Genomic DNA, 19,603 nt, shown 5'->3' on the forward strand with positions numbered 1-19,603 from the left:
ATACTGCACTGCTCCATTATTCACTGTGCAAGATCGACTCACATGCTAGCATGTTATCATGACTATTAAAAATACAGTCCAAATGGAATAGATTTGATAATTCTGCTATATCGTGTGCTCTGTCTATTGAACACCCCATACATTTGCCGTTCTGAAACAGTCTAGGATAAACTTATGCTTATTTTTAATTAGCACATAGTTAGAATTTCACCAAAAATGAAATATAAGCTCCTAAGGCAGACGAGGTGGCCGAGTGGTTAAGGCGATGGACTGCTAATCCATTGTGCTCTGCACGCGTGGGTTCGAATCCCACCTTCGTCGGAAAGCCATCAGACACTCTTTTGAAGGTGAGCATGTCTTGTAGTACAATTACACTCTCTTTCAAGACACTGCCATAATCCACTAGAAGGGCCCAACTGACTATTCCATTATGGCATTTATGTCAAATAAAGGGAAGTATTTTGTGCTTAATTGAAATTAGATCTTTCATGAAGTGTCCAGAGGATTGCATATTCCTCACTCCTGGCCTTCCAACCAGTTTGGATAGATAGACTGATAAGAAAGCATTTCTTACTCCTAAAGTTTCAGCCGTCTCAAGTGTATGAGTGTTTACATTTGTCTGCCCCACAGAGACAGATCACTTCTAATAAGTGAGTTCTCTATCTGTCACTGATTGCGGACATACTCACTAGAGCTTTCAGTATGGTCATAAATGTGAATACTCTTATGTTCTCAAATCAAAATGGAGTTTTTCCTACTTTCAAGAAAAGTGTCTTAAGCATGCTCTTCGATTTGTGCACGCATGTAGACATTCAAATGCAACTGCATTTCCATACAGAGTCTCAAAATCATAGATATCTTCATACCGCAGTAAGAATACATGTTGCGATTTACAAACTGCAGGCAGACTGGCCTTGTAGCACAGTGGCAGAGCACTGGTCTTGTAAACCAGGGGTCATGAATTCAAGCCTCATCAGGGCCTTTTTATATGTGTGTTTCTGTATGTTGTTTTCAAGTCATTCTTTCTAGGAGTCACACCTTGTCTTAAGTTTGCTTATTGACAAGCTTCCCTTTCCATCTTTCATCTTATCAAGAAGACTTCATGAAAACCATTGAACCATAAACTATTGCCTCACCCCTTCCGATCGCCTGACGAACGCCTGACAAACGCCATTCTCACCCCGCCGGGCAAGCCCTGCCGGGCAAAGCCAAATAAGCCATGCATATTTAGAGTTCCTTTGAAAGGCAGAGCGAGGACTAGGACGTCTGTTCCGACTGAGTCTGCATCCACAGAAAGGATGAAATAAGGCTCTAGAAATTTCACCAAGGAGATATGAACTTCATCCCCCTTAAAATACTTTTTCTCCCAGATACCCCGGCTCTTAGTCAAATGAGGTTAATCTTCAAAACCCCACCCCCACTAACCATAAATATTCACCTCTCCTGCTGTCCATTCAATTGATACAAGGTATCTTGTACATGGAGAGAATGTGAGAAAAAGCAGAATTGCTTCATAGATTTGGTGACTTTGGATGGGTGGGCTGGATAAAGAAGTGAACTTGGTTTCCGGAAAGGGAGTATCATGATGGGAATGAGGAAAAGAGAACATGGACCACATTCACAGGTTAGAGAAATAAATGTAATAGGTTGAATGGTTTTGAAAAGCTAGCTTTGAGCAGGAATTGTTTTTTAAAATTGCAAAGAACTAAAAAAGTCAATGTGGGATTGAAGGCACAATCTGAGCAGAAAGCACCATAAGCTGCTATGGTGCAACTCTTATGTTGACTAGAAACTTTAATATGATGATGCTCTTCTTTTGATATTTCTTTGAGTTACATTTTATTGTATGTAGCTGACACAGCACTGTTTGCAGCTCCTCAGTTTATGGTTATCCCGTGACAACAATGTATTCATCATATTTATTATTCTACAAAAGTATTTTTAAATGCACTGATGTGGTGTTTGCATGCTATGCAAGATGGTACATCATTGAATGTTTATAAGGAGCATCGCATAGGATATGTGATATTTGGCACCTGGAGGAGTCGGACACGCAGATCCTGAAAAGAAGTTAAGACTCTATAGCAAGAGCCGTCTTTATTCTGAGTCTAATCTTTACTTTTAGTGAAATGGTTTATGAAAACCAATCAACTGCTCCAGGTGAGGCTCGAACTCACAACCTCGGCATGGCTCAGTGCAAGTACTGCTGTATAAGTACCGCGCGCTAACCGATTGCGCCACTGGAGCTCACTGTTTTCATTTCTCCCCATTTGAGCCATCTAGTGCTAACCAAGTAGATACTGCACTGCTCCATTATTCACTGTGCAAGATCGACTCACATGCTAGCATGTTATCATGACTATTAAAAATACAGTCCAAATGGAATAGATTTGATAATTCTGCTATATCGTGTGCTCTGTCTATTGAACACCCCATACATTTGCCGTTCTGACACAGTCTAGGATAAACTTATGCTTATTTTTAATTAGCACATAGTTAGAATTTCACCAAAAATGAAATATAGGCTCCTAAGGCAGACGAGGTGGCCGAGTGGTTAAGGCGATGGACTGCTAATCCATTGTGCTCTGCACGCGTGGGTTCGAATCCCACCTTCGTCGGAAAGCCATCAGACACTCTTTTGAAGGTGAGCATGTCTTGTAGTACAATTACACTCTCTTTCAAGACACTGCCATAATCCACTAGAAGGGCCCAACTGACTATTCCATTATGGCATTTATGTCAAATAAAGGGAAGTATTTTGTGCTTAATTGAAATTAGATCTTTCATGAAGTGTCCAGAGGATTGCCTATTCCTCACTCCTGGCCTTCCAACCAGTTTGGATAGATAGACTGATAAAAAAGCATTTCTTACTCCTAAAGTTGCAGCCGTCTCAAGTGTATGAGTGTTTACATTTGTCTGCCCCACAGAGACAGATCACTTCTAATAAGTGAGTTCTCTATCTGTCACTGATTGCGGACATACTCACTAGAGCTTTCAGTATGGTCATAAATGTGAATACTCTTATGTTCTCAAATCAAAATGGAGTTTTTCCTACTTTCAAGAAAAGTGTCTTAAGCATGCTCTTCGATTTGTGCACGCATGTAGACATTCAAATGCAACTGCATTTCCATACAGAGTCTCAAAATCATAGATATCTTCATACCGCAGTAAGAATACATGTTGCGATTTACAAACTGCAGGCAGACCGGCCTTGTAGCTCAGTGGCAGAGCACTGGTCTTGTAAACCAGGGGTCATGAGTTCAAGCCTCATCAGGGCCTTTTTATATGTGTGTTTCTGTATGTTGTTTTTAAGTCATTCTTTCTAGGAGTCACACCTTGTCTTAAGTTTGCTTATTGACAAGCTTCCCTTTCCATCTTTCATCTTATCAAGAAGACTTCATGAAAACCATTGAACCATAAACTATTGCCTCACCCCTTCCGATCGCCTGACGAACGCCTGACAAACGCCATTCTCACCCCGCCGGGCAAGCCCTGCCGGGCAAAGCCAAATAAGCCATGCATATTTAGAGTTCCTTTGAAAGGCAGAGCGAGGACTAGGACGTCTGTTCCGACTGAGTCTGCATCCACAGAAAGGATGAAATAAGGCTCTAGAAATTTCACCAAGGAGATATGAACTTCATCCCCCTTAAAATACTTTTTCTCCCAGATACCCCGGCTCTTAGTCAAATGAGGTTAATCTTCAAAACCCCACCCCCACTAACCATAAATATTCACCTCTCCTGCTGTCCATTCAATTGATACAAGGTATCTTGTACATGGAGAGAATGTGAGAAAAAGCAGAATTGCTTCATAGATTTGGTGACCTTGGATGGGTGGGCTGGATAAAGAAGTGAACTTGGTTTCCGGAAAGGGAGTATCATGATGGGAATGAGGAAAAGAGAACATGGACCACATTCACAGGTTAGAGAAATAAATGTAATAGGTTGAATGGTTTTGAAAAGCTAGCTTTGAGCAGGAATTGTTTTTTAAAATTGCAAAGAACTAAAAAAGTCAATGTGGGATTGGAGGCACAATCTGAGCAGAAAGCACCATAAGCTGCTATGGTGCAACTCTTATGTTGACTAGAAACTTTAATATGATGATGCTCTTCTTTTGATATTTCTTTGAGTTAAATGTTATTGTATGTAGCTGACACAGCACTGTTTGCAGCTCCTCAGTTTATGGTTATCCCGTGACAACAATGTATTCATCATATTTATTATTCTACAAAAGTATTTTTAAATGCACTGATGTGGTGTTTGCATGCTATGCAAGATGGTACATCATTGAATGTTTATAAGGAGCATCGCATAGGATATGTGATATTTGGCACCTGGAGGAGTCGGACACGCAGATCCTGAAAAGAAGTTAAGACTCTATAGCAAGAGCCGTCTTTATTCTGAGTCTAATCTTTACTTTTAGTGAAATGGTTTATGAAAACCAATCAACTGCTCCAGGTGAGGCTCGAACTCACAACCTCGGCATGGCTCAGTGCAAGTACTGCTGTATAAGTACTGCGCGCTAACCGATTGCGCCACTGGAGATCACTGTTTTCATTTCTCCCCATTTGAGCCATCTAGTGCTAACCAAGTAGATACTGCACTGCTCCATTATTCACTGTGCAAGATCGACTCACATGCTAGCATGTTATCATGACTATTAAAAATACAGTCCAAATGGAATAGATTTGATAATTCTGCTATATCGTGTGCTCTGTCTATTGAACACCCCATACATTTGCCGTTCTGAAACAGTCTAGGATAAACTTATGCTTATTTTTAATTAGCACATAGTTAGAATTTCACCAAAAATGAAATATAAGCTCCTAAGGCAGACGAGGTGGCCGAGTGGTTAAGGCGATGGACTGCTAATCCATTGTGCTCTGCACGCGTGGGTTCGAATCCCACCTTCGTCGGAAAGCCATCAGACACTCTTTTGAAGGTGAGCATGTCTTGTAGTACAATTACACTCTCTTTCAAGACACTGCCATAATCCACTAGAAGGGCCCAACTGACTATTCCATTATGGCATTTATGTCAAATAAAGGGAAGTATTTTGTGCTTAATTGAAATTAGATCTTTCATGAAGTGTCCAGAGGATTGCATATTCCTCACTCCTGGCCTTCCAACCAGTTTGGATAGATAGACTGATAAGAAAGCATTTCTTACTCCTAAAGTTTCAGCCGTCTCAAGTGTATGAGTGTTTACATTTGTCTGCCCCACAGAGACAGATCACTTCTAATAAGTGAGTTCTCTATCTGTCACTGATTGCGGACATACTCACTAGAGCTTTCAGTATGGTCATAAATGTGAATACTCTTATGTTCTCAAATCAAAATGGAGTTTTTCCTACTTTCAAGAAAAGTGTCTTAAGCATGCTCTTCGATTTGTGCACGCATGTAGACATTCAAATGCAACTGCATTTCCATACAGAGTCTCAAAATCATAGATATCTTCATACCGCAGTAAGAATACATGTTGCGATTTACAAACTGCAGGCAGACTGGCCTTGTAGCACAGTGGCAGAGCACTGGTCTTGTAAACCAGGGGTCATGAATTCAAGCCTCATCAGGGCCTTTTTATATGTGTGTTTCTGTATGTTGTTTTCAAGTCATTCTTTCTAGGAGTCACACCTTGTCTTAAGTTTGCTTATTGACAAGCTTCCCTTTCCATCTTTCATCTTATCAAGAAGACTTCATGAAAACCATTGAACCATAAACTATTGCCTCACCCCTTCCGATCGCCTGACGAACGCCTGACAAACGCCATTCTCACCCCGCCGGGCAAGCCCTGCCGGGCAAAGCCAAATAAGCCATGCATATTTAGAGTTCCTTTGAAAGGCAGAGCGAGGACTAGGACGTCTGTTCCGACTGAGTCTGCATCCACAGAAAGGATGAAATAAGGCTCTAGAAATTTCACCAAGGAGATATGAACTTCATCCCCCTTAAAATACTTTTTCTCCCAGATACCCCGGCTCTTAGTCAAATGAGGTTAATCTTCAAAACCCCACCCCCACTAACCATAAATATTCACCTCTCCTGCTGTCCATTCAATTGATACAAGGTATCTTGTACATGGAGAGAATGTGAGAAAAAGCAGAATTGCTTCATAGATTTGGTGACTTTGGATGGGTGGGCTGGATAAAGAAGTGAACTTGGTTTCCGGAAAGGGAGTATCATGATGGGAATGAGGAAAAGAGAACATGGACCACATTCACAGGTTAGAGAAATAAATGTAATAGGTTGAATGGTTTTGAAAAGCTAGCTTTGAGCAGGAATTGTTTTTTAAAATTGCAAAGAACTAAAAAAGTCAATGTGGGATTGAAGGCACAATCTGAGCAGAAAGCACCATAAGCTGCTATGGTGCAACTCTTATGTTGACTAGAAACTTTAATATGATGATGCTCTTCTTTTGATATTTCTTTGAGTTACATTTTATTGTATGTAGCTGACACAGCACTGTTTGCAGCTCCTCAGTTTATGGTTATCCCGTGACAACAATGTATTCATCATATTTATTATTCTACAAAAGTATTTTTAAATGCACTGATGTGGTGTTTGCATGCTATGCAAGATGGTACATCATTGAATGTTTATAAGGAGCATCGCATAGGATATGTGATATTTGGCACCTGGAGGAGTCGGACACGCAGATCCTGAAAAGAAGTTAAGACTCTATAGCAAGAGCCGTCTTTATTCTGAGTCTAATCTTTACTTTTAGTGAAATGGTTTATGAAAACCAATCAACTGCTCCAGGTGAGGCTCGAACTCACAACCTCGGCATGGCTCAGTGCAAGTACTGCTGTATAAGTACCGCGCGCTAACCGATTGCGCCACTGGAGCTCACTGTTTTCATTTCTCCCCATTTGAGCCATCTAGTGCTAACCAAGTAGATACTGCACTGCTCCATTATTCACTGTGCAAGATCGACTCACATGCTAGCATGTTATCATGACTATTAAAAATACAGTCCAAATGGAATAGATTTGATAATTCTGCTATATCGTGTGCTCTGTCTATTGAACACCCCATACATTTGCCGTTCTGACACAGTCTAGGATAAACTTATGCTTATTTTTAATTAGCACATAGTTAGAATTTCACCAAAAATGAAATATAGGCTCCTAAGGCAGACGAGGTGGCCGAGTGGTTAAGGCGATGGACTGCTAATCCATTGTGCTCTGCACGCGTGGGTTCGAATCCCACCTTCGTCGGAAAGCCATCAGACACTCTTTTGAAGGTGAGCATGTCTTGTAGTACAATTACACTCTCTTTCAAGACACTGCCATAATCCACTAGAAGGGCCCAACTGACTATTCCATTATGGCATTTATGTCAAATAAAGGGAAGTATTTTGTGCTTAATTGAAATTAGATCTTTCATGAAGTGTCCAGAGGATTGCCTATTCCTCACTCCTGGCCTTCCAACCAGTTTGGATAGATAGACTGATAAAAAAGCATTTCTTACTCCTAAAGTTTCAGCCGTCTCAAGTGTATGAGTGTTTACATTTGTCTGCCCCACAGAGACAGATCACTTCTAATAAGTGAGTTCTCTATCTGTCACTGATTGCGGACATACTCACTAGAGCTTTCAGTATGGTCATAAATGTGAATACTCTTATGTTCTCAAATCAAAATGGAGTTTTTCCTACTTTCAAGAAAAGTGTCTTAAGCATGCTCTTCGATTTGTGCACGCATGTAGACATTCAAATGCAACTGCATTTCCATACAGAGTCTCAAAATCATAGATATCTTCATACCGCAGTAAGAATACATGTTGCGATTTACAAACTGCAGGCATACCGGCCTTGTAGCTCAGTGGCAGAGCACTGGTCTTGTAAACCAGGGGTCATGAGTTCAAGCCTCATCAGGGCCTTTTTATATGTGTGTTTCTGTATGTTGTTTTTAAGTCATTCTTTCTAGGAGTCACACCTTGTCTTAAGTTTGCTTATTGACAAGCTTCCCTTTCCATCTTTCATCTTATCAAGAAGACTTCATGAAAACCATTGAACCATAAACTATTGCCTCACCCCTTCCGATCGCCTGACGAACGCCTGACAAACGCCATTCTCACCCCGTCGGGCAAGCCCTGCCGGGCAAAGCCAAATAAGCCATGCATATTTAGAGTTCCTTTGAAAGGCAGAGCGAGGACTAGGACGTCTGTTCCGACTGAGTCTGCATCCACAGAAAGGATGAAATAAGGCTCTAGAAATTTCACCAAGGAGATATGAACTTCATCCCCCTTAAAATACTTTTTCTCCCAGATACCCCGGCTCTTAGTCAAATGAGGTTAATCTTCAAAACCCCACCCCCACTAACCATAAATATTCACCTCTCCTGCTGTCCATTCAATTGATACAAGGTATCTTGTACATGGAGAGAATGTGAGAAAAAGCAGAATTGCTTCATAGATTTGGTGACCTTGGATGGGTGGGCTGGATAAAGAAGTGAACTTGGTTTCCGGAAAGGGAGTATCATGATGGGAATGAGGAAAAGAGAACATGGACCACATTCACAGGTTAGAGAAATAAATGTAATAGGTTGAATGGTTTTGAAAAGCTAGCTTTGAGCAGGAATTGTTTTTTAAAATTGCAAAGAACTAAAAAAGTCAATGTGGGATTGGAGGCACAATCTGAGCAGAAAGCACCATAAGCTGCTATGGTGCAACTCTTATGTTGACTAGAAACTTTAATATGATGATGCTCTTCTTTTGATATTTCTTTGAGTTAAATTTTATTGTATGTAGCTGACACAGCACTGTTTGCAGCTCCTCAGTTTATGGTTATCCCGTGACAACAATGTATTCATCATATTTATTATTCTACAAAAGTATTTTTAAATGCACTGATGTGGTGTTTGCATGCTATGCAAGATGGTACATCATTGAATGTTTATAAGGAGCATCGCATAGGATATGTGATATTTGGCACCTGGAGGAGTTGGACACGCAGATCCTGAAAAGAAGTTAAGACTCTATAGCAAGAGCCGTCTTTATTCTGAGTCTAATCTTTACTTTTAGTGAAATGGTTTATGAAAACCAATCAACTGCTCCAGGTGAGGCTCGAACTCACAACCTCGGCATGGCTCAGTGCAAGTACTGCTGTATAAGTACCGCGCGCTAACCGATTGCGCCACTGGAGATCACTGTTTTCATTTCTCCCCATTTGAGCCATCTAGTGCTAACCAAGTAGATACTGCACTGCTCCATTATTCACTGTGCAAGATCGACTCACATGCTAGCATGTTATCATGACTATTAAAAATACAGTCCAAATGGAATAGATTTGATAATTCTGCTATATCGTGTGCTCTGTCTATTGAACACCCCATACATTTGCCGTTCTGAAACAGTCTAGGATAAACTTATGCTTATTTTTAATTAGCACATAGTTAGAATTTCACCAAAAATGAAATATAAGCTCCTAAGGCAGACGAGGTGGCCGAGTGGTTAAGGCGATGGACTGCTAATCCATTGTGCTCTGCACGCGTGGGTTCGAATCCCACCTTCGTCGGAAAGCCATCAGACACTCTTTTGAAGGTGAGCATGTCTTGTAGTACAATTACACTCTCTTTCAAGACACTGCCATAATCCACTAGAAGGGCCCAACTGACTATTCCATTATGGCATTTATGTCAAATAAAGGGAAGTATTTTGTGCTTAATTGAAATTAGATCTTTCATGAAGTGTCCAGAGGATTGCCTATTCCTCACTCCTGGCCTTCCAACCAGTTTGGATAGATAGACTGATAAGAAAGCATTTCTTACTCCTAAAGTTTCAGCCGTCTCAAGTGTATGAGTGTTTACATTTGTCTGCCCCACAGAGACAGATCACTTCTAATAAGTGAGTTCTCTATCTGTCACTGATTGCGGACATACTCACTAGAGCTTTCAGTATGGTCATAAATGTGAATACTCTTATGTTCTCAAATCAAAATGGAGTTTTTCCTACTTTCAAGAAAAGTGTCTTAAGCATGCTCTTCGATTTGTGCACGCATGTAGACATTCAAATGCAACTGCATTTCCATACAGAGTCTCAAAATCATAGATATCTTCATACCGCAGTAAGAATACATGTTGCGATTTACAAACTGCAGGCAGACTGGCCTTGTAGCACAGTGGCAGAGCACTGGTCTTGTAAACCAGGGGTCATGAATTCAAGCCTCATCAGGGCCTTTTTATATGTGTGTTTCTGTATGTTGTTTTCAAGTCATTCTTTCTAGGAGTCACACCTTGTCTTAAGTTTGCTTATTGACAAGCTTCCCTTTCCATCTTTCATCTTATCAAGAAGACTTCATGAAAACCATTGAACCATAAACTATTGCCTCACCCCTTCCGATCGCCTGACGAACGCCTGACAAACGCCATTCTCACCCCGCCGGGCAAGCCCTGCCGGGCAAAGCCAAATAAGCCATGCATATTTAGAGTTCCTTTGAAAGGCAGAGCGAGGACTAGGACGTCTGTTCCGACTGAGTCTGCATCCACAGAAAGGATGAAATAAGGCTCTAGAAATTTCACCAAGGAGATATGAACTTCATCCCCCTTAAAATACTTTTTCTCCCAGATACCCCGGCTCTTAGTCAAATGAGGTTAATCTTCAAAACCCCACCCCCACTAACCATAAATATTCACCTCTCCTGCTGTCCATTCAATTGATACAAGGTATCTTGTACATGGAGAGAATGTGAGAAAAAGCAGAATTGCTTCATAGATTTGGTGACTTTGGATGGGTGGGCTGGATAAAGAAGTGAACTTGGTTTCCGGAAAGGGAGTATCATGATGGGAATGAGGAAAAGAGAACATGGACCACATTCACAGGTTAGAGAAATAAATGTAATAGGTTGAATGGTTTTGAAAAGCTAGCTTTGAGCAGGAATTGTTTTTTAAAATTGCAAAGAACTAAAAAAGTCAATGTGGGATTGAAGGCACAATCTGAGCAGAAAGCACCATAAGCTGCTATGGTGCAACTCTTATGTTGACTAGAAACTTTAATATGATGATGCTCTTCTTTTGATATTTCTTTGAGTTACATTTTATTGTATGTAGCTGACACAGCACTGTTTGCAGCTCCTCAGTTTATGGTGGTTATCCCGTGACAACAATGTATTCATCATATTTATTATTCTACAAAAGAATTTTTAAATGCACTGATGTGGTGTTTGCATGCTATGCAAGATGGCACATCATGGAAACTTTATAAGGAGCATCGCATATGATATGTGATATTTGGCACCTGGAGGAGTCGGACACGCAGATCCTGAAAAGAAGTAAAGACTCTTTAGCAAAAGCCGTCTTTATTCTGAGTCTAATCTTTACTTTTAGTGAAATGATTTATGAAAACCAATCAGCTGCTCCAGGTGAGGCTCGAACTCACAACCTCGGCATGGCTCAGTGCAAGTACTGCTGTATAAGTACCGCGCGCTAACCGATTGCGCCACTGGAGCTCACTGTTTTCATTTCTCCCCATTTGAGCCATCTAGTGCAAACCAAGTAGATACTGCACTGCTCCATTATTCACTGAACAAGATCGACTCACATGCTAGCATGTTATCATGACTATTAAAAATACAGTCCAAATGGAATAGATTTGATAATTCTGCTATATCATGTGCTCTGTCTATTGAACACCCCATACATTTGCCGTTCTGACACAGTCTAGGATAAACTTATGCTTATTTTTAATTAGCACATAGTTAGAATTTCCCCAAAAATGAAATATAGGCCCCTAAGGCAGGCGAGGTGGCCGAGTGGTTAAGGCGATGGACTGCTAATCCATTGTGCTCTGCACGCGTGGGTTCGAATCCCACCTTCGTCGGAAAGCCATCAGACACTCTTTTGAAGGTGAGCATGTCTCGAAGTACAATTACACTCTCTTTCAAGACACTGCCATAATCCACTAGAAGGGCCCAACTGACTAGTCCATTATGGCATTTTATGTCAAATAAAGGAAAGTATTTTGTGCTTAATTGAAATTAGATCTTTCATGAAGTGTCCAGAGGATTGCCTATTCCTCACTCCTGGCCTTCCAACCAGTTTGGATAGATAGACTGATAAGAAAGCATTTCTTACTCCTAAAGTTTCAGCCGTCTCAAGTGTATGAGTGTTTACATTTGTCTGCCCCACAGAGACAGATCACTTCTAATAAGTGAGTTCTCTATCTGTCACTGATTGCGGACATACTCTCTAGAGCTTTCAGTATGGTCATAAATGTGAATACTCTTATGTTCTCAAATCAAAATGGAGTTTTTCCTACTTTCAAGAAAAGTGTCTTAAGCATGCTCTTCGATTTGTGCACGCATGTAGTCATTCAAATGCAACTGCATTTCCATACAGAGTCTCAAAATCATAGATATTGTCATACCGCAGTAAGAATACATGTTGCGATTTACAAACTGCAGGCAGGCCGGCCTTGTAGCTCAGTGGCAGAGCACTGGTCTTGTAAACCAGGGGTCATGAGTTCAAGCCTCATCAGGGCCTTTTTATATGTGTGTTTCTGTATGTTGTTTTCGAGTCATTCTTTCTAGGACTCACACCTTGTCTTAAGTTTGCTTATTGACAAGCTTCCCTTTCCTGCTTTCATCTTATCAAGAAGACTTCATGAAAACCATTGAACCATAAACTATTGCCTCACCCCTTCCGATCGCCTGACGAACGCCTGACAAACGCCATTCTCACCCCGCCGGGCAAGCCCTGCCGGGCAAAGCCAAATAAGCCATGCATATTTAAAGTTCCTTTGAAAGGCAGAGCGAGGACTAGGACGTCTGTTCCGACTGAGTCTGCATCCACAGAAAGGATGAAATAAGGCTCTAGAAATTTCACCAAGGAGATATGAACTTCATCCCCCTTAAAATACTTTTTCTCCCAGATACCCCGGCTCTTAGTCAAATGAGGTTAATCTTCAAAACCCCACCCCCACTAACCATAAATATTCACCTCTCCTGCTGTCCATTCAATTGATACAAGGTATCTTGTACATGGAGAGAATGTGAGAAAAAGCAGAATTGCTTCATAGATTTGGTGACCTTGGATGGGTGGGCTGGATAAAGAAGTGAACTTGGTTTCCGGAAAGGGAGTATCATGATGGGAATGAGGAAAAGAGAACATGGACCACATTCACAGGTTAGAGAAATAAATGTAATAGGTTCAATGGTTTTGAAAAGCTAACTTTGAGCAGGAATTGTTTTTTAAAATTGCAAAGAATTGAAAAAGTCAATGTGGGATTGGAGGCACAATCTGAGCAGAAAGCACCATAAGCTGCTATGGTGCAACTCTTATGTTGACTAGAAACTTTAATATGATGATGCTCTTCTTTTGATATTTCTTTGAGTTAAATTGTATTGTATGTAGCTGACACAGCACTGTTTGCAGCTCCTCAGTTTATGGTTATCCCGTGACAACAATGTATTCATCATATTTATTATTCTACAAAAGAATTTTTAAATGCACTGATGTGGTGTTTGCATGCTATGCAAGATGGCACATCATGGAAACTTTATAAGGAGCATCGCATATGATATGTGATATTTGGCACCTGGAGGAGTCGGACACGCAGATCCTGAAAAGAAGTAAAGACTCTTTAGCAAAAGCCGTCTTTATTCTGAGTCTAATCTTTACTTTTAGTGAAATGATTTATGAAAACCAATCAGCTGCTCCAGGTGAGGCTCGAACTCACAACCTAGGCATGGCTCAGTGCAAGTACTGCTGTATAAGTACCGCGCGCTAACCGATTGCGCCACTGGAGCTCACTGTTTTCATTTCTCCCCATTTGAGCCATCTAGTGCAAACCAAGTAGATACTGCACTGCTCCATTATTCACTGAACAAGATCGACTCACATGCTAGCATGTTATCATGACTATTAAAAATACAGTCCAAATGGAATAGATTTGATAATTCTGCTATATCATGTGCTCTGTCTATTGAACACCCCATACATTTGCCGTTCTGACACAGTCTAGGATAAACTTATGCTTATTTTTAATTAGCACATAGTTAGAATTTCCCCAAAAATGAAATATAGGCCCCTAAGGCAGACGAGGTGGCCGAGTGGTTAAGGCGATGGACTGCTAATCCATTGTGCTCTGCACGCGTGGGTTCGAATCCCACCTTCGTCGGAAAGCCATCAGACACTCTTTTTAAGGTGAGCATGTCTCGAAGTACAATTACACTCTCTTTCAAAACACTGCCATAATCCACTAGAAGGGCCCAACTGACTAGTCCATTATGGCATTTTATGTCAAATAAAGGGAAGTATTTTGTGCTTAATTGAAATTAGATCTTTCATGAAGTGTCCAGAGGATTGCCTATTCCTCACTCCTGGCCTTCCAACCAGTTTGGATAGATAGACTGATAAGAAAGCATTTCTTACTCCTAAAGTTTCAGCCGTCTCAAGTGTATGAGTGTTTACATTTGTCTGCCCCACAGAGACAGATCACTTCTAATAAGTGAGTTCTCTATCTGTCACTGATTGCGGACATACTCTCTAGAGCTTTCAGTATGGTCATAAATGTGAATACTCTTATGTTCTCAAATCAAAATGGAGTTTTTCCTACTTTCAAGACAAGTGTCTTAAGCATGCTCTTCGATTTGTGCACGCATGTAGTCATTCAAATGCAACTGCATTTCCATACAGAGTCTCAAAATCATAGATATCGTCATACCGCAGTAAGAATACATGTTGCGATTTACAAACTGCAGGCAGGCTGGCCTTGTAGCTCAGTGGCAGAGCACTGGTCTTGTAAACCAGGGGTCATGAGTTCAAGCCTCATCAGGGCCTTTTTATATGTGTGTTTCTGTATGTTGTTTTCGAGTCATTCTTTCTAGGACTCACACCTTGTCTTAAGTTTGCTTATTGACAAGCTTCCCTTTCCTGCTTTCATCTTATCAAGAAGACTTCATGAAAACCATTGAACCATAAACTATTTCCTCACCCCTTCCGATCGCCTGACGAACGCCTGACAAACGCCATTCTCACCCCGCCGGGCAAAGCCAAATAAGCCATGCATATTTAAAGTTCCTTTGAAAGGCAGAGCGAGGACTAGGACGTCTGTTCCGACTGAGTCTGCATCCACAGAAAGGATGAAATAAGGCTCTAGAAATTTCACCAAGGAGATATGAACTTCATCCCCCTTAAAATACTTTTTCTCCCAGATACCCCGGCTCTTAGTCAAATGAGGTTAATCTTCAAAACCCCACCCCCACTAACCATAAATATTCACCTCTCCTGCTGTCCATTCAATTGATACAAGGTATCTTGTACATGGAGAGAATGTGAGAAAAAGCAGAATTGCTTCATAGATTTGGTGACCTTGGATGGGTGGGCTGGATAAAGAAGTGAACTTGGTTTCCGGAAAGGGAGTATCATGATGGGAATGAGGAAAAGAGAACATGGACCACATTCACAGGTTAGAGAAATAAATGTAATAGGTTCAATGGTTTTGAAAAGCTAACTTTGAGCAGGAATTGTTTTTTAAAATTGCAAAGAATTGAAAAAGTCAATGTGGGATTGGAGGCACAATCTGAGCAGAAAGCACCATAAGCTGCTATGGTGCAACTCTTATGTTGACTAGAAACTTTAATATGATGATGCTCTTCTTTTGATATTTCTTTGAGTTAAATTGTATTGTATGTAGCTGACACAGCACTGTTTGCAGCTCCTCAGTTTATGGTTATCCCGTGACAACAATGTATTCATCATATTTATTATTCTACAAAAGAATTTTTAAATGCACTGATGTGGTGTTTGCATGCTATGCAAGATGGCACATCATGGAAACTTTATAAGGAGCATCGCATATGATATGTGATATTTGGCACCTGGAGGAGTCGGACACGCAGATCCTGAAAAGAAGTAAAGACTCTTTAGCAAAAGCCGTCTTTATTCTGAGTCTAATCTTTACTTTTAGTGAAATGATTTATGAAAACCAATCAGCTGCTCCAGGTGAGGCTCGAACTCACAACCTCGGCATGGCTCAGTGCAAGTATTGCTGTATAAGTACCGCGCGCTAACCGATTGCGCCACTGGAGCTCACTGTTTTCATTTCTCCCCATTTGAGCCATCTAGTGCAAACCAAGTAGATACTGCACTGCTCCATTATTCACTGAACAAGATCGACTCACATGCTAGCATGTTATCATGACTATTAAAAATACAGTCCAAATGGAATAGATTTGATAATTCTGCTATATCATGTGCTCTGTCTATTGAACACCCCATACATTTGCCGTTCTGACACAGTCTAGGATAAACTTATGCTTATTTTTAATTAGCACATAGTTAGAATTTCCCCAAAAATGAAATATAGGCCCCTAAGGCAGACGAGGTGGCCGAGTGGTTAAGGCGATGGACTGCTAATCCATTGTGCTCTGCACGCGTGGGTTCGAATCCCACCTTTGTCGGAAAGCCATCAGACACTCTTTTGAAGGTGAGCATGTCTCGAAGTACAATTACACTCTCTTTCAAGACACTGCCATAATCCACTAGAAGGGCCCAACTGACTAGTCCATTATGGCATTTTATGTCAAATAAAGGGAAGTATTTTGTGCTTAATTGAAATTAGATCTTTCATGAAGTGTCCAGAGGATTGCCTATTCCTCACTCCTGGCCTTCCAACCAGTTTGGATAGATAGACTGATAAGAAAGCATTTCTTACTCCTAAAGTTTCAGCCGTCTCAAGTGTATGAGTGTTTACATTTGTCTGCCCCACAGAGACAGATCACTTCTAATAAGTGAGTTCTCTATCTGTCACTGATTGCGGACATACTCTCTAGAGCTTTCAGTATGGTCATAAATGTGAATACTCTTATGTTCTCAAATCAAAATGGAGTTTTTCCTACTTTCAAGACAAGTGTCTTAAGCATGCTCTTCGATTTGTGCACGCATGTAGTCATTCAAATGCAACTGCATTTCCATACAGAGTCTCAAAATCATAGATATCGTCATACCGCAGTAAGAATACATGTTGCGATTTACAAACTGCAGGCAGGCTGGCCTTGTAGCTCAGTGGCAGAGCACTGGTCTTGTAAACCAGGGGTCATGAGTTCAAGCCTCATCAGGGCCTTTTTATATGTGTGTTTCTGTATGTTGTTTTCGAGTCATTCTTTCTAGGACTCACACCTTGTCTTAAGTTTGCTTATTGACAAGCTTCCCTTTCCTGCTTTCATCTTATCAAGAAGACTTCATGAAAACCATTGAACCATAAACTATTTCCTCACCCCTTCCGATCGCCTGACGAACGCCTGACAAACGCCATTCTCACCCCGCCGGGCAAAGCCAAATAAGCCATGCATATTTAAAGTTCCTTTGAAAGGCAGAGCGAGGACTAGGACGTCTGTTCCGACTGAGTCTGCATCCACAGAAAGGATGAAATAAGGCTCTAGAAATTTCACCAAGGAGATATGAACTTCATCCCCCTTAAAATACTTTTTCTCCCAGATACCCCGGCTCTTAGTCAAATGAGGTTAATCTTCAAAACCCCACCCCCACTAACCATAAATATTCACCTCTCCTGCTGTCCATTCAATTGATACAAGGTATCTTGTACATGGAGAGAATGTGAGAAAAAGCAGAATTGCTTCATAGATTTGGTGACCTTGGATGGGTGGGCTGGATAAAGAAGTGAACTTGGTTTCCGGAAAGGGAGTATCATGATGGGAATGAGGAAAAGAGAACATGGACCACATTCACAGGTTAGAGAAATAAATGTAATAGGTTCAATGGTTTTGAAAAGCTAACTTTGAGCAGGAATTGTTTTTTAAAATTGCAAAGAATTGAAAAAGTCAATGTGGGATTGGAGGCACAATCTGAGCAGAAAGCACCATAAGCTGCTATGGTGCAACTCTTATGTTGACTAGAAACTTTAATATGATGATGCTCTTCTTTTGATATTTCTTTGAGTTAAATTGTATTGTATGTAGCTGACACAGCACTGTTTGCAGCTCCTCAGTTTATGGTTATCCCGTGACAACAATGTATTCATCATATTTATTATTCTACAAAAGAATTTTTAAATGCACTGATGTGGTGTTTGCATGCTATGCAAGATGGCACATCATGGAAACTTTATAAGGAGCATCGCATATGATATGTGATATTTGGCACCTGGAGGAGTCGGACACGCAGATCCTGAAAAGAAGTAAAGACTCTTTAGCAAAAGCCGTCTTTATTCTGAGTCTAATCTTTACTTTTAGTGAAATGATTTATGAAAACCAATCAGCTGCTCCAGGTGAGGCTCGAACTCACAACCTCGGCATGGCTCAGTGCAAGTATTGCTGTATAAGTACCGCGCGCTAACCGATTGCGCCACTGGAGCTCACTGTTTTCATTTCTCCCCATTTGAGCCATCTAGTGCAAACCAAGTAGATACTGCACTGCTCCATTATTCACTGAACAAGATCGACTCACATGCTAGCATGTTATCATGACTATTAAAAATACAGTCCAAATGGAATAGATTTGATAATTCTGCTATATCATGTGCTCTGTCTATTGAACACCCCATACATTTGCCGTTCTGACACAGTCTAGGATAAACTTATGCTTATTTTTAATTAGCACATAGTTAGAATTTCCCCAAAAATGAAATATAGGCCCCTAAGGCAGACGAGGTGGCCGAGTGGTTAAGGCGATGGACTGCTAATCCATTGTGCTCTGCACGCGTGGGTTCGAATCCCACCTTTGTCGGAAAGCCATCAGACACTCTTTTGAAGGTGAGCATGTCTCGAAGTACAATTACACTCTCTTTCAAGACACTGCCATAATCCACTAGAAGGGCCCAACTGACTAGTCCATTATGGCATTTTATGTCAAATAAAGGGAAGTATTTTGTGCTTAATTGAAATTAGATCTTTCATGAAGTGTCCAGAGGATTGCCTATTCCTCACTCCTGGCCTTCCAACCAGTTTGGATAGATAGACTGATAAGAAAGCATTTCTTACTCCTAAAGTTTCAGCCGTCTCAAGTGTATGAGTGTTTACATTTGTCTGCCCCACAGAGACAGATCACTTCTAATAAGTGAGTTCTCTATCTGTCACTGATTGCGGACATACTCTCTAGAGCTTTCAGTATGGTCATAAATGTGAATACTCTTATGTTCTCAAATCAAAATGGAGTTTTTCCTACTTTCAAGAAAAGTGTCTTAAGCATGCTCTTCGATTTGTGCACGCATGTAGTCATTCAAATGCAACTGCATTTCCATACAGAGTCTCAAAATCATAGATATCGTCATACCGCAGTAAGAATACATGTTGCGATTTACAAACTGCAGGCAGGCCGGCCTTGTAGCTCAGTGGCAGAGCACTGGTCTTGTAAACCAGGGGTCATGAGTTCAAGCCTCATCAGGGCCTTTTTATATGTGTGTTTCTGTATGTTGTTTTCGAGTCATTCTTTCTAGGACTCACACCTTGTCTTAAGTTTGCTTATTGACAAGCTTCCCTTTCCTGCTTTCATCTTATCAAGAAGACTTCATGAAAACCATTGAACCATAAACTATTGCCTCACCCCTTCCGATCGCCTGACGAACGCCTGACAAACGCCATTCTCACCCCGCCTGGCAAGCCCTGCCGGGCAAAGCCAAATAAGCCATGCATATTTAAAGTTCCTTTGAAAGGCA

General features: G+C 40.9%; 23 non-coding genes across 23 annotated transcripts; 15 read left to right on the plus strand and 8 right to left on the minus strand.

The window, feature by feature from the left end:
* The first annotated feature begins 239 nt into the window (after nucleotides 1-239).
* On the plus strand, nucleotides 240-321 carry TRNAS-GCU (transfer RNA serine (anticodon GCU)). Its single transcript has one exon. It is a non-coding gene; the product is annotated as a tRNA-Ser (tRNA).
* A 1,831-nt stretch (nucleotides 322-2,152) lies between these two features.
* TRNAI-UAU (transfer RNA isoleucine (anticodon UAU)) lies at nucleotides 2,153-2,247 on the minus strand. Its single transcript has 2 exons — nucleotides 2,210-2,247; nucleotides 2,153-2,188 (listed from the first exon to the last, which is right to left on the minus strand). It is a non-coding gene; the product is annotated as a tRNA-Ile (tRNA).
* A 289-nt stretch (nucleotides 2,248-2,536) lies between these two features.
* TRNAS-GCU (transfer RNA serine (anticodon GCU)) lies at nucleotides 2,537-2,618 on the plus strand. The gene has a single exon. It is a non-coding gene; the product is annotated as a tRNA-Ser (tRNA).
* A 589-nt stretch (nucleotides 2,619-3,207) lies between these two features.
* Nucleotides 3,208-3,279, plus strand: TRNAT-UGU (transfer RNA threonine (anticodon UGU)). The gene has a single exon. It is a non-coding gene; the product is annotated as a tRNA-Thr (tRNA).
* A 1,170-nt stretch (nucleotides 3,280-4,449) lies between these two features.
* TRNAI-UAU (transfer RNA isoleucine (anticodon UAU)) lies at nucleotides 4,450-4,544 on the minus strand. Its single transcript has 2 exons — nucleotides 4,507-4,544; nucleotides 4,450-4,485 (listed from the first exon to the last, which is right to left on the minus strand). It is a non-coding gene; the product is annotated as a tRNA-Ile (tRNA).
* A 289-nt stretch (nucleotides 4,545-4,833) lies between these two features.
* TRNAS-GCU (transfer RNA serine (anticodon GCU)) lies at nucleotides 4,834-4,915 on the plus strand. The gene has a single exon. It is a non-coding gene; the product is annotated as a tRNA-Ser (tRNA).
* Nucleotides 4,916-6,746: 1,831 nt separating this feature from the next.
* Nucleotides 6,747-6,841, minus strand: TRNAI-UAU (transfer RNA isoleucine (anticodon UAU)). The gene is made up of 2 exons: nucleotides 6,804-6,841; nucleotides 6,747-6,782 (listed from the first exon to the last, which is right to left on the minus strand). It is a non-coding gene; the product is annotated as a tRNA-Ile (tRNA).
* Nucleotides 6,842-7,130: 289 nt separating this feature from the next.
* Nucleotides 7,131-7,212, plus strand: TRNAS-GCU (transfer RNA serine (anticodon GCU)). The gene has a single exon. It is a non-coding gene; the product is annotated as a tRNA-Ser (tRNA).
* Nucleotides 7,213-7,801: 589 nt separating this feature from the next.
* Nucleotides 7,802-7,873, plus strand: TRNAT-UGU (transfer RNA threonine (anticodon UGU)). The gene has a single exon. It is a non-coding gene; the product is annotated as a tRNA-Thr (tRNA).
* A 1,170-nt stretch (nucleotides 7,874-9,043) lies between these two features.
* Nucleotides 9,044-9,138, minus strand: TRNAI-UAU (transfer RNA isoleucine (anticodon UAU)). Its single transcript has 2 exons — nucleotides 9,101-9,138; nucleotides 9,044-9,079 (listed from the first exon to the last, which is right to left on the minus strand). It is a non-coding gene; the product is annotated as a tRNA-Ile (tRNA).
* Nucleotides 9,139-9,427: 289 nt separating this feature from the next.
* On the plus strand, nucleotides 9,428-9,509 carry TRNAS-GCU (transfer RNA serine (anticodon GCU)). The gene has a single exon. It is a non-coding gene; the product is annotated as a tRNA-Ser (tRNA).
* Nucleotides 9,510-11,343: 1,834 nt separating this feature from the next.
* On the minus strand, nucleotides 11,344-11,438 carry TRNAI-UAU (transfer RNA isoleucine (anticodon UAU)). Its single transcript has 2 exons — nucleotides 11,401-11,438; nucleotides 11,344-11,379 (listed from the first exon to the last, which is right to left on the minus strand). It is a non-coding gene; the product is annotated as a tRNA-Ile (tRNA).
* Nucleotides 11,439-11,727: 289 nt separating this feature from the next.
* TRNAS-GCU (transfer RNA serine (anticodon GCU)) lies at nucleotides 11,728-11,809 on the plus strand. Its single transcript has one exon. It is a non-coding gene; the product is annotated as a tRNA-Ser (tRNA).
* A 590-nt stretch (nucleotides 11,810-12,399) lies between these two features.
* TRNAT-UGU (transfer RNA threonine (anticodon UGU)) lies at nucleotides 12,400-12,471 on the plus strand. The gene has a single exon. It is a non-coding gene; the product is annotated as a tRNA-Thr (tRNA).
* Nucleotides 12,472-13,641: 1,170 nt separating this feature from the next.
* TRNAI-UAU (transfer RNA isoleucine (anticodon UAU)) lies at nucleotides 13,642-13,736 on the minus strand. Its single transcript has 2 exons — nucleotides 13,699-13,736; nucleotides 13,642-13,677 (listed from the first exon to the last, which is right to left on the minus strand). It is a non-coding gene; the product is annotated as a tRNA-Ile (tRNA).
* Nucleotides 13,737-14,025: 289 nt separating this feature from the next.
* Nucleotides 14,026-14,107, plus strand: TRNAS-GCU (transfer RNA serine (anticodon GCU)). Its single transcript has one exon. It is a non-coding gene; the product is annotated as a tRNA-Ser (tRNA).
* A 590-nt stretch (nucleotides 14,108-14,697) lies between these two features.
* On the plus strand, nucleotides 14,698-14,769 carry TRNAT-UGU (transfer RNA threonine (anticodon UGU)). Its single transcript has one exon. It is a non-coding gene; the product is annotated as a tRNA-Thr (tRNA).
* A 1,156-nt stretch (nucleotides 14,770-15,925) lies between these two features.
* Nucleotides 15,926-16,020, minus strand: TRNAI-UAU (transfer RNA isoleucine (anticodon UAU)). The gene is made up of 2 exons: nucleotides 15,983-16,020; nucleotides 15,926-15,961 (listed from the first exon to the last, which is right to left on the minus strand). It is a non-coding gene; the product is annotated as a tRNA-Ile (tRNA).
* Nucleotides 16,021-16,309: 289 nt separating this feature from the next.
* TRNAS-GCU (transfer RNA serine (anticodon GCU)) lies at nucleotides 16,310-16,391 on the plus strand. The gene has a single exon. It is a non-coding gene; the product is annotated as a tRNA-Ser (tRNA).
* A 590-nt stretch (nucleotides 16,392-16,981) lies between these two features.
* TRNAT-UGU (transfer RNA threonine (anticodon UGU)) lies at nucleotides 16,982-17,053 on the plus strand. Its single transcript has one exon. It is a non-coding gene; the product is annotated as a tRNA-Thr (tRNA).
* A 1,156-nt stretch (nucleotides 17,054-18,209) lies between these two features.
* TRNAI-UAU (transfer RNA isoleucine (anticodon UAU)) lies at nucleotides 18,210-18,304 on the minus strand. Its single transcript has 2 exons — nucleotides 18,267-18,304; nucleotides 18,210-18,245 (listed from the first exon to the last, which is right to left on the minus strand). It is a non-coding gene; the product is annotated as a tRNA-Ile (tRNA).
* A 289-nt stretch (nucleotides 18,305-18,593) lies between these two features.
* TRNAS-GCU (transfer RNA serine (anticodon GCU)) lies at nucleotides 18,594-18,675 on the plus strand. Its single transcript has one exon. It is a non-coding gene; the product is annotated as a tRNA-Ser (tRNA).
* A 590-nt stretch (nucleotides 18,676-19,265) lies between these two features.
* On the plus strand, nucleotides 19,266-19,337 carry TRNAT-UGU (transfer RNA threonine (anticodon UGU)). The gene has a single exon. It is a non-coding gene; the product is annotated as a tRNA-Thr (tRNA).
* Nucleotides 19,338-19,603: the final 266 nt, after the last annotated feature.

Source organism: Lissotriton vulgaris, chromosome 5, assembly GCF_964263255.1.
Source record: "Lissotriton vulgaris chromosome 5, aLisVul1.2, whole genome shotgun sequence".
NCBI lineage: Eukaryota > Metazoa > Chordata > Amphibia > Caudata > Salamandridae > Lissotriton > Lissotriton vulgaris.